The sequence below is a fragment of the Crinia signifera genome, chromosome 6 (genome assembly GCF_055691185.1).
Source record: "Crinia signifera chromosome 6, ASM5569118v1, whole genome shotgun sequence".
NCBI classification, from domain to species: Eukaryota; Metazoa; Chordata; class Amphibia; order Anura; family Myobatrachidae; genus Crinia; species Crinia signifera.
Window position 1 is genome coordinate 21,453,701 of NC_139222.1, and position 12,709 is coordinate 21,466,409.

Genomic DNA, 12,709 nt, shown 5'->3' on the forward strand with positions numbered 1-12,709 from the left:
CGTCCCATTCCCAGCAGTCACCTCTCCGGTCACAGCCCCCGATGTTACTGTATAATGTCCCATTCCCGGCAGTCACCTCTCCGGTCACAGCCCCCTGGTGTTACTGTATAATGCACCATTCCCAGCAGTCACCTCTCCGGTCACAGCCCCCGGTGTTACTGTATAATGTCCCATTCCCAGCAGTCACCTCTCCGGTCATATCCCCCGGTGTTATACTGTATAATGTCCCATTCCCAGCAGTCACCTCTCCGGTCACTCCTCCCCCGTGTTACTATATAATATCGCCTTCCCAGCAGTCACCTCTCTGTTCATATCCCCCAGTATTACTGTATAATGTCCCATTCCAAGTAGTCACCTCTCCAGTCAGCAGTTGATTGATCTTGTTAGTGAGTTCCAAGATCTTCTGCTCATTGTCTTTCCCATGTATCAGTGAGTGAGGTGGAGGCACCATGATGGGAATCTGGGTCCTCTTCTGTCCTTCTGACACACAGTGATGGCTACTGGGTGTCTCATGATCACCAGAGGTCTTCTTCACTACTGTGTAACCCTGTGTATAAGAAAATACACTATCACTGTAGACACCCCAGTTATGACCCTCTATTATTACTATAAGTGATGTCACAGTGACGCTCCCAGATCCCCTCACCTCCCCAGTCACGTCCCTGCATTACTGTAGATATAAGTGATGTCACAGTGACACTCCCAGATCCCCTCACCTCCCCAGTCATGTCCCTGTATTATTACTATAGATATAAGTGATGTCACTGTGACACTCCCAGATCCCCTCACCTCCCCAGTCACGTCCCTGTATTATTACTATAGATATAAGTGATGTCACGGTGACACTTCCGGATCCCCTCCCCCGTCACATCCCTGTATTATTACTATAGATATAAGTGATGTCACAGTGACACTCCCAGATCCCCTCACCTCCTCAGTCATGTCCCTGTATTATTACTATAGATATGTGATGTCACAGTGACACTCCCAGATCCCCTCACCTCCCCTGTCACGTCCCTGTATTATTACTATAGATATAAGTGATGTCATGGTGACACTCCCGGATCCCCTCACCTCCCCAGTCACGTCCCTGTATTATTACTATAGATATAAGTGATGTCACAGTGACACTCCCAGATCCCCTCACCTCCACAGTCACGTCCCTGTATTATTACTATAGATATAAGTGATGTCACTGTGACACTCCCAGATCCCCTCACCTCCCCAATCACGTCCCTGTATTATTACTATAGATATAAGTGATGTCACAGTGATGCTCCCAGATCCCCTCACCTCCCCAGTCACATCCCTGTAATATTACTATAGATATAAGTGATGTCACAGTGACACTCGCAGATAAGCTCACCTCTCTGTATTATTACTATAGATATAAGTGAGGTCACAGTGACGCTCCCAAATCCCCTCACCTCACGGTATTATTATTATAGATATAAGTGAGGTCACAGTGACGCTCCCAGATCCCTTCACCTCCCCAGTCTTGTCCCTGTATTATTACTAGAAACAGGATCATATACAACAAAAAAAGCCCAAAATATGCATGCAAATATGCATGAAAAGCTTCAAAATATGCAAAATAAAAAATATACAGTAATTTATAGTTTTTTATTTAAATCAGCATACAATTAGTAAGCAGTATATGACCAGCAGTAAAATATATATATAATGCCCCCAGCAGATACATGGATAGAATGCCCCCAGCAGATAAATGTATAGAATGCCCCCAGCAGATACATGGATAGAATGCCCCCAGCAGATACATGGATAGAATGCCCCCAGCAGATACATGGATAGAATGCCCCCAGCAGATACATGGATAGAATGCCCCCAGCAGATACATGGATAGAATGCCCCCAGCAGATACATGGATAGAATGCCCCCAGCAGATACATAGATAGAATGCCCCCAGCAGATACATAGATAGAATGCCCCCAGCAGATACATAGATAGAATGCCCCCAGCAGATACATAGATAGAATGCCCCCAGCAGATACATGGATAGAATGCCCCCAGCAGATACATGGATAGAATGCCCCCAGCAGATACATGGATAGAATGCCCCCAGCAGATACATGGATAGAATGCCCCCAGCAGATACATGGATAGAATGCCCCCAGCAGATACATGGATAGAATGCCCCCAGCAGTAAAATGGATAGAATGGCCCCAGCAGTAAAATGGATAGAATGCCCCCAGCAGTAAAATGGATAGAATGCCCCCAGCAGTAAAATGGATAGAATGCCCCCAGCAGTAAAATGGATAGAATGCCCCCAGCAGTAAAATGGATATAATGCCCCCAGCAGTAAAATGGATATAATGCCCCCAGCAGTAAAATGGATATAATGCCCCCAGCAGATAAATTGATATAATGCCCCCAGCAGTAAAATGGATATAATGCCCCCAGCAGTAAAATGGATATAATGCCCCCAGCAGTAAAATTGATATAATGCCCCCAGCCGATAAATGGATATAATGCCCCCAGCCGATAAATGGATATAATGCCCCCAGATATAAGTGACGTCACAGTGACTCACCCAGATCCCCTCACCTCCCCAGTCACGTCCCTGTATTATTACTATAGATATAAGTGATGTCACAGTGACGCTCCCAGATCCCCTCACCTCCCCAGTCACGTCCCAGTATTATTACTATAGGTATAAGTGACGTCACAGTGACGCTCCCAGATCCCCTCACCTCCCCAGTCACGTCCCTGTATTATTACTATAGATATAAGTGATGTCACTGTGACGCTCCCAGGTCCCCTCACCTCCCCAGTCATGTCCCTGTATTATTACTATAGATATAAGTGATGTCACAGTGACGCTCCCAGATCCCCGCACCTCCCCAGTCACGTCCCTGTATTATTACTATAGATATAAGTGACGTCACAGTGACACTCCCAGATCCCCTCACCTCCCCAGTCACGTCCCTGTATTATTACTATAGATATCAGTGATGTCACAGTGACACTCCCAGATCCCCTCACCTCCCCAGTCAGCAGGTAGATGATCTCCAGGGTGATATTTAGTATCCTGTCAGTCATGTGACTTTGGTCCTTGTTCATCCTCGGGGAATCAGTGACGCGTCTCATCCTCACCGCTCTGTTGTCCTGGAGAAAATATAAGAATTATAATAAACACCACACAGTACACATGAAACCTATTAGATAAAGGTAAGAGAAATCCACATAGAGGCACAACAGCAGCTTCTAATGTTTCCCCACATTTAAATATATATCATATAGAGAACAACAGCTGCTCGCTCTGTATAATCATCATAATACTAATAATATTAAGAACTCAGAGACTGGTAATCAAGGAATAAGAAAATATATTATAATAATCATCATCATCACACAGAGGCTGCTCAACTGTACAATAAAAACAACGCACAAGAGTCTGCTCCCCCTCTATAACATTTGTAACAGGCCACTCCCCCTGTATGAATAGGACACTACAGGCCGCTCCTCCTGTACTATGGGACACCACAGGCCGCTCCCCCTGTGTGAACGGGACACCCCAGGCCGCTGCCCCTGTGTGAACGGGACACCGCAGCCCGCTCTCCCTGTGTGAACGGGACACCGCAGGCCGCTCCCCCTGTGTGAACGGGACACCGCAGGCCGCTCCCCCTGTGTGAAAGGGACACCGCAGGCCGCTCCCCCTGTGTGAAAGGGACACCGCAGGCCGCTCCCCCTGTGTGAACTGGACACCGCAGGCCGCTCTCGCTGTGTGAATGGGACACAGCAGGCCGCTCTCGCTGTGTGAATGGGACACCACAGGCCACTCCCCCTGTTTGAACAGGACACCACAGGCTGCTCCCCCTGTATAACCAGGGCAGCACAATACCATCACCTGCTGCCAGATACAGCAATGTCTTCTCTCGGTCCCCGGTAACTTAATCACCGTGGCTGCTGGAAGTGAGAGGCCTCAGGTAAGATCAGCAGCGCTGCCCCAGCAGGGAGCCGAGATGCTGCGGCTGCCGTCACTCTACGCGGGGATTGGTCTTCGGGAAAATGGCCGCCGCTCCGTCGCAAATGGGACAGGTGTTATGGAGCCTTATTAGTCATATATACAGCATGGAATCTATCATCTAAAGGTGACCTCACATCACATAACTCTCTCTGTTGATTCTCCCGGGGGCAGTTACCTCTCCTAGCAGTCCGGCTGTGATGTCTCAGTGTCCTCATACGGCGGCGGCCATTTTGTTGTGGGTTGTACTCTGCTCCCAGACACCCCGGCGGCTGTAGCGAAAATGTATTTCCTGTGTGAGGCAGAGTGGGAGGAGCTGTGTTACCAGGGAAACGTCCCTTCCTGGTGTGCATGGCAGGCAGGAGGGAGAGTGCTGCAGCTGGCACCAGGTGACCCCAGGTATTATACTGCTAGTAACAGCATAGTAGTGATTGCTGGCTGTGAGCCATAAGGGCACTTACAGGGGAGCTGCTGTTCTACTCACACAGGCTGCAGTATAATACCAGGTGTGTGCTATCACTGGGACCAGGGAGAGGCAGCTGAGTCCTCCAAGCCCTAGCTGTGGTGCTGCAAGGCAGAGACTGCTGTGCATGCTGCGACTTGTAGTTCTCCACCCTTTTCTTTACTATTCAGCCATGCCCAGATGTGTATGTATGTGGTGTAATGCTGGGAAGTGACTGTGGGTATGGGGGGTATATGTGCCAGGCATGAGGCTGTATAAGGTGTGCCCAGGTGTGTATGTATGAGGTGTAATGCTGGGTGGTGACTGTGGGTATGGGGGGTATATGTGCCGGGTATGAGGATGTATAAGGTGTGCCCAGGTGTGTATGTATGAGGTGTAATGCTGGGCGGTGATTGTGGGTATGGGGGGTATATGTGCCGGGTATGAGGATGTATAAGGTATGCCCAGGTGTGTATGTGAGGATGTATAAGGTGTGCCCAGGTGAGGTGTAATGCTGGGTGGTGACTGTGGGTATGGGGGGTATATGTGCCAGGCATGAGGGTGTATAAGGTGTGCCCAGGTGTGTATGTATGAGGTGAAATGCTGGGAAGTGACTGTGGGTATGGGGGGTATATGTGCCAGGCATGAGGCTGTATAAGGTGTGCCCAGGTGTGTATGTATGAGGTGTAATGCTGGGTGGTGACTGTGGGTATGGGGGGTATATGTGCGGATTCAGTATTGAATCCGGCGGTCGGGATCCCGGCGTTCAGAATCCCGACGCCGGAATCCCGACAGCCGAAATGCCGACAAGGGGGGGAAGTGGATCGCCACGCAGCGGGCCCGGGGCCTCGCTACGCTCGGCACACTAATTTATTCTCCCTCCAGGGGTGTCGTGGACACCCCAGGAGGGAGAATGTGTCGGCGTTTTGGCGGTCGGGATTCCGGCATCGGGATTCTGAACGCCGGGATCCCGACCGCCGGGATATTAACTGCATCCCATATGTGCCAGGTAGGAGGCTGTATAAGGTGTGCCCAGGTGTGTATGTATGAGGTGCAATGCTGGGTGGTGACTGTGGGTATAGGGGTATATGTGCCGGGTATGAGGATGTATAAGGTGTGCCCAGGTGTGTATGTGAGGATGTATAAGGTGTGCCCAGGTGAGGTGTAATGCTGGGTGGTGACTGTGGGTATGAGGGGTATATGTGCCAGGCATGAGGGTGTATAAGGTGTGCCCTGGTGTGTATGTACGAGGTGTAATGCTGGGTGGTGACTGTGGGTATGGGGGGTATATGTGCCAGGTATGAGGATGTATAAGGTGTGCCCAGGTGTGTATGTATGAGGTGAAATGCTGGGAGGTGACTGTGGGTATGGGGGGTATATATGCCAGGCATGAGGATTTATAAGGCGTGCCCAGGTGTGTATGTATGAGGTGTAATGCTGGGTGGTGACTGTGGGTATGGGGGGTATATGTGCCAGGTATGAGGATATATAAGGTGTGCCCAGGTGTGTATGTATGAGGTGTAATTCTGGGCGGTGACTGTGGGTATGGGGGGTATATGTGCCAGGCATGAGGATGTATGAGGTGTGATGCTGGGTGGTGACTGTGGGTATGGGGGGTATATGTGCCGGGCATGAGGATGTGTAAGGTGTGCCCAGGGGTGTATGTATGAGGTGTAATGCTGGGCGGTGACTGTGGGTATGGGGGTATATGTGCTGGGCATGAGGTTGTATAAGGTGTGCCCAGGTGTGTATGTATGAGGTGTAATGCTGGGCGGTGACTGTGGGTATGGGGGGTATATGTGCCAGGCATGAGGATGTATAAGGTGTGCCCAGGTGTGTATGTATGAGGTGTAATGCTGGAAGGTTACTGTGGGTATGGGGGTATATGTGCCAGCCATGAGGCTGTATAAGGTGTGCCCAGGTGTGTATGTATGAGGTGTAATGCTGGGAGGTGACTGTGGGTATGGGGGGTATATGTGCCAGGCATGAGGATGTATGAGGTGTGATGCTGGGTGGTGACTGTGGGTATGGGGGTATATGTGCCAGGCATGAGGATGTATAAGCTGTGCCCAGGTGTGTATGTATGAGGTGTAATGCTGGGTGGTGACTGTGGGTATGGGGGGTATATGTGCCGGATATGAGGATGTATAAGGTGTGCCCAGGTGTGTATGTATGATGTGTAATGCTGGGTGGTGACTGTGGGTATGGGGGTATATGTGCCAGGCATGAGGATGTATAAGCTGTGCCCAGGTGTGTATGTATGAGGTGTAATGCTGGGTGGTGACTGTGGGTATGGGGGGTATATGTGCCGGATATGAGGATGTATAAGGTTTGCCCAGGTGTGTATGTATGATGTGTAATGCTGGGCGGTGACTGTGGGTATGGGGGGTATATGTGCCGGATATGAGGATGTATAAGGTTTGCCCAGGTGTGTATGTATGATGTGTAATGCTGGGCGGTGACTGTGGGTATGGGGGGTATATGTGCCGGATATGAGGATGTATAAGGTTTGCCCAGGTGTGTATGTATGATGTGTAATGCTGGGCGGTGACTGTGGGTATGGGGGGTATATGTGCCGGGTATGAGGATGTATAAGGTGTGCCCAGGTATGTATGTATGAGGTGTAATGCTGGGTGGTGACTGTGGGTATGGGGGTATATGTGCCGGGTATGAGGATGTATAAGGTGTGCCCAGGTGACTGATCCACTGACCCATACGTTACACACGGACTGACTGGCCCGCTAACCCAGGGCTGGGCAACACCGGCCCTCCAGATGATGATGAAGTACACATCCCAGCATGCCTTGCATCAGTTTCAGCATGGCCACATAGCAAAACTAATGCAAAGCATCCTGGGATGTGTAGTTCACTAACATCTGGAGGGCTGGTGTTGCCCAGCCCTGCGCTAACCAATACCTCTCACACTGACTAACTGACCCATATATTACACACGGACTAACTGACCCATACATCTCACACTGACTGACCCATACATCTCACACTGACTGACCCATACATCTCACACTGACTGACCCATAAGTCTCACACGGACTGACCCATAAGTCTCACACGGACTGACCCATAAGTCTCACACGGACTGACCCATAAGTCTCACACGCACTGACCCATAAGTCTCACACGCACTGACCCATAAGTCTCACACGGACTGACCCATAAGTCTCACACGGACTGACCCATAAGTCTCACACGGACTGACCCATAAGTCTCACACGGACTGACCCATAAGTCTCACACGGACTGACCCATAAGTCTCACACGGACTGACCCATAAGTCTCACACGGACTGACCCATAAGTCTCACACGGACTGACCCATAAGTCTCACACGCACTGACCCATAAGTCTCACATGCACCGACCAACATGTATCACACAGTCTGACTGACCCATATGTCTCACTGATCTATTGACACACTGACCAATAGGTCTTACACTGACTGACCCACTAGTCCATACGTCTCGCACTGATTGTCCCGTTATACCCATATGTCTCACACTGACTACCTGACCCATACATTACACACGGACTGACTGATCCACTGACCCATACGTCTCACACTGACTGACCCATACGTCAAATGTTTATCAGGGATCTGCTGTATACAAACCCTCCTAAAGCTATACCTGTAATTATACAAGGAACACGACCAGCGGTTTGTGAGAAGGAAGCTACTGCACCAGAGACAGAGAAAGCTCCCATAGCGATTGATGATGGGAAACAGAGTGATTTGATATGGGTGCCCGACAGTCAGGATCTTGACTGTTAAAACCCCGACACTTGGGGTCCCAACGGCCCCTGGCTATCCTCCCTCATGGGGGTCCATGACGTGATAAAGGGAGAATAGAATAGGTGGCGAGAGCACCGAGCCCGCAAGGGGCTTTGTTACACTGCCCTTGCTGCCTGAGTCCGGGCAGTCAGGATCCCAACATTGGGCTAATGACTGTCTGGATCCTATACCTCACCCTTTGATTTAAATATGCTACAAATCCTACAGGGATACTCCGGTTGTGGGAGGAGGGTGGAGATTCAATTAAGTTAATTTCCACAGAAACGGCACAAATGGGAACTTTGCCAATAGATCCCCGGGTGCATTTACAGGCGCAGAGGTTTCACAGTAGGGATGGTACCTGGACATTATTGACTTGTGAAGTAATAAAAATACAGATGATGCCCACCTCACCGTGGCACACTACTAGAGAGGGTATTCAGCAGGTATATTTGTTAGGGTGTGTTCGACGTTTGGTGAAAGTTGCAAATCCATGAGGTGGGGGAGTGAGTGTAATACAGCGGGAAGGACCTGATCTCTGTATGTTTGTCCAGTCAGCTCCCACCTACATGAAAGCACCCCTGGATTTAGCAGTAGGCACCTCATCTGGTATGACTGGGTCTATGGCAGAAGAGCATTTGACTCCACTGCCACCCAGAGTACTGAACTGAAGACTCCTATTGAACTTTGGAGCAAGCAGTTACCACACCCACAGACAGCATACACTGCACTCCAGCATGTGGGGAGCGTCATCATGCCACAACCGGTCACTATACGCACTGACTTACCAGTGGCAGGGTGGGTGAGGCGCAAGGGCCTAGGCACACACAGCCATGGCCCAGGAGCAGATGCTGCAGGAATGGAAGTCGTTCCTGTCGGAAAGGGGTGGAGCGTCCATACAAGAGACTGCCCAAGCAATCCACAGCATCAGGTCCACAGAGTGGTCAGCAACAGTGGTCTCCACAGGAAGCACCCAGAACTGATACATGGGGGTGGTGAAGAAGGAACATGTCAGTAAGCAGAGCTACATGCTGTAGTCATTCTGCTGGAAGAAACCAAAGCTCCTCCCATCATCATCATTAACACCAACAGCTGTACTGTATCCCAAGGATGGATGACATGGATGCTCGCCTTGTTGTAGCACCAAGCTGGAGACTGAGCTATATAACCAGTGTTATGGACGGCCTGTGTCTGTGGGACATGTCTATTACACACTGGGCTAGAAGGCAATGAAATCTCAGATGCCCTGGTGCAATACAGGACAACAGAGGTCTCCCCACAGGAGAAACCTGGAAGGTATATGGTGGAAAACTACCTGAGACCAAGGGTGGAAGGTATCAGGACTGATAAATATATTGTCATTGCTAATTTAAGTCTGATGTCAGGTATTGTTGCTTTTGTACATAATATAATCTTTAGAAGTATGGTGGGTGTTTATTTCATTAATGTAAATGGTGATAGGACAAGAAGGGATATCTGTATATTCTCGTATGAGCGGATAGAGGCGGTTTTAGATTCTAACATGTTTGTCCCAATAGACAACGGTCACTGGTTATATTAGACTAAACTAAGTCACGTGTTTTTGTCCTTGCTTCTCAATCCTGGGACATTGCATTCACATTGTGTCTTTAATCTATGTAATCCTATGTACACATTTGTAAATACATTTGTTTGATTATTCATAATTCAGGCAATAGCGCCCTCTAGTGTTATTTACATTTATGATATTACACTTTAGCCTTTGCACTTATAAAACAGCATACGCAGGAGTTCTGTAGTCTATATAACCAGGACCCGGTCAGTGTTATGGTAGCCTATATAACCAGGACCCTGTCAGTGTTAGGGTAGCCTCTGTAGCCTATATATCCAGGACCCTGTCAGTGTTAGGGTAGCCTCTGTAGCCTATATATCCAGGACCCTGTCAGTGTTAGGGTAGCCTCTGTAGCCTATATAACCAGGACCCTGTAAGTGTTAGGGTAGTCACTGTAGCCTATATAACCAGGACCCTGTCAGTGTTAGGGTAGCCAATGTAGCCTATATAACCAGGACCCTGTCAGTGTTAGGGTAGCTTTTGTAGCCTATATAACCAGGACCCTGTCAGTGTTAGGGTATCCTCTGTAGCCTATATAACCAGGACCCTGTCAGTGTTAGGGTAGCCTATATAACCAGGACCCTGTAAGTGTTAGGGTAGTCACTGCAGCCTATATAACCAGGACCCTGCCAGTGTTAGGGTAGCCTCTGTAGCCTATATAACCAGGACCCTGTCAGTGTTAGGGTAGTCACTGTAGCCTATATAACCAGGAGCCTGTTAGGGTAGCCTCTGTAGCCTATATAACCAGGACCCTGTCAGTGTTAGGGTAGCCTCTGTAGCCTATATAACCAGGACCCTGTCAGTGTTAGGGTAGCCTCTGTAGCCTATATAACCAGGACCCTGTCAGTGTTAGGTTAGCCTCTGTAGCCTATATAACCAGGACCCTATCAGTGTTAGGGTAGCCTCTGTAGCCTATATAACCAGGACCCTGTCAGTGTTAGGGTAGTCACTGCAGCCTATATAACCAGGAGCCTGTTAGGGCAGCTTCTGTAGCCTATATAACCAGGACCCTGTCAGTGTTAGGGTAGTCACTGTAGCCTATATAACCAGGAGCCTGTTAGGGTAGCCTCTGTAGCCTATATAACCAGGACCCCGTCAGTGTTAGGGTAGCCTATATAACCAGGACCCAGTCAGTGTTAGGTTAGCCTCTGTAGCCTATATAACCAGGACCCTGTCAGTGTTAGGGTAGCCTCTGTAGCCTATATAACCAGGACCCTGTAAGTGTTAGGGTAGTCACTGTAGCCTATATAACCAGGAGCCTGTTAGGGTAGCTTCTGTAGCTTATATAACCAGGACCCTGTCAGTGTTAGGGTAGTCACTGTAGCCTATATAACCGGGAGCCTGTTAGGGTAGCTTCTGTAGCCTATATAACCAGGACCCTGTCAGTGTTAGGGTAGCTTCTGTAGCTTATATAACCAGGACCCTGTCAGTGTTAGGGTAGCCTCTGTAGCCTATATAACCAGGACCCTGTCAGTGTTAGGGTAGCTTATATAACCAGGACCCTGTCAGTGTTAGGGTAGCCTGTGTAACCTATATAACCAGGACCCTGTCAGTGTTAGGGTAGCCTCTGTAGCTTATATAACCAGGACCCTGTCAGTGTTAGGGTAGCCTCTGTAGCCTATATAACCAGGTACCTGTCAGTGTAAGGGTAGCTTCTGTAGCCTATATAACCAGGACCCTGTCAGTGTTAGGGTAGCCTCATTCTTGGATGAACACTGACTGCAGAAGTGCCAGGAAGAAACCAACTCAGCCTCTTGATGCAGGGGGCGGGGCTCCTGAGTTTGCTGATGTGTATGCTGGGTACTTGTGTAATATGTGGGCGCCCAATTTTTTTCATCGCATGCCAGTACTTAAGGCATGCGATAGGACCCGATTTTTGGGGTTTTTGGACGTTACGACCCGATTTTTACATTGTACTCAATGTTAAATGGCCCCCCTGACCCGATTTTTAATTGTATACCCACCAGGATGAGTAATTATTAGGTAAAATGCCCCCCCCCCCCCCCCATTGTTAACTCCAACCCGAAGCGTGGCGAGCGCAGCATCCACCGACCTTTTCATACCCCCACTATCCACGTCGGTGTGTAGTAGATTTTATATAGTGTGGCAAGCGCAGCGAGCCCCGTGAGGGGACGTGGAATACGAGCCCGAAGCGTGGCGAGGGGACTCGGATTACTTAACATGTATTCCACGTCCGCTCGCCATGCTTTGGGCTCGCCACACTATATAAAATCAACTCCACGCCGATGTGGATAGTGGGGGTATAAAAAGTTTGGAGGGCGCATACCGCTGCGCTCGCCACGCATCGGGTTGGTGTTGATCGCGGGGTGGCGTTAACAATGGGGGGCATTTGACATAGGCATTACCCATCAGGGTAGGTGTACAATCAAAAATCGGGTCTGGGGGGCATTTAACATAGGAATTAGTCATCTGGGTGCCTGTACAATAAAAAAATCGCCCCCCCCAATATTTCCACTCAAAATATAGTTTGTTATACAAGTGCACTTGGCGTATAAGACGACCCTCCCACGTGGAGGCATGTTTTTCAGGGGAAAAAAGTAGTTTTATATGCCAGCAAATACAGTAAGTGTACTTTAAAACTAAAGTAATTTATTGAAGTACTTTTCTGGGATCCAGCCATCTTGGTCCCCTCGAACTTTAACCCACCGGTAACAGAATATGGACTACATCATCGGAAAATACAAATGAGGAGAATATGACATCTCTGTAAATGTATGGTCCATTCGTATTATTGGGTCTTATACGGCCAATCTCATTTCTTTCCATTTGTATCGGGATCTGCCGTATATGCCCATCTTAGTACATCCCCCCCTATGTGTCTCATGTTATATAATGGGGGCAGTTGTACAGATCCTGCCACATAGCATCAGACACCTGCATCTGC

At 49.1% G+C, this 12,709-nt stretch overlaps 1 protein-coding gene across 1 annotated transcript in view; it reads right to left on the minus strand.

Annotated features, from left to right (window-relative positions):
- LOC146007462 (uncharacterized) overlaps positions 1-12,709 on the minus strand; it is a 185,763-nt gene that overhangs the window by 23,624 nt on the left and 149,430 nt on the right. The window lies entirely within an intron of this gene.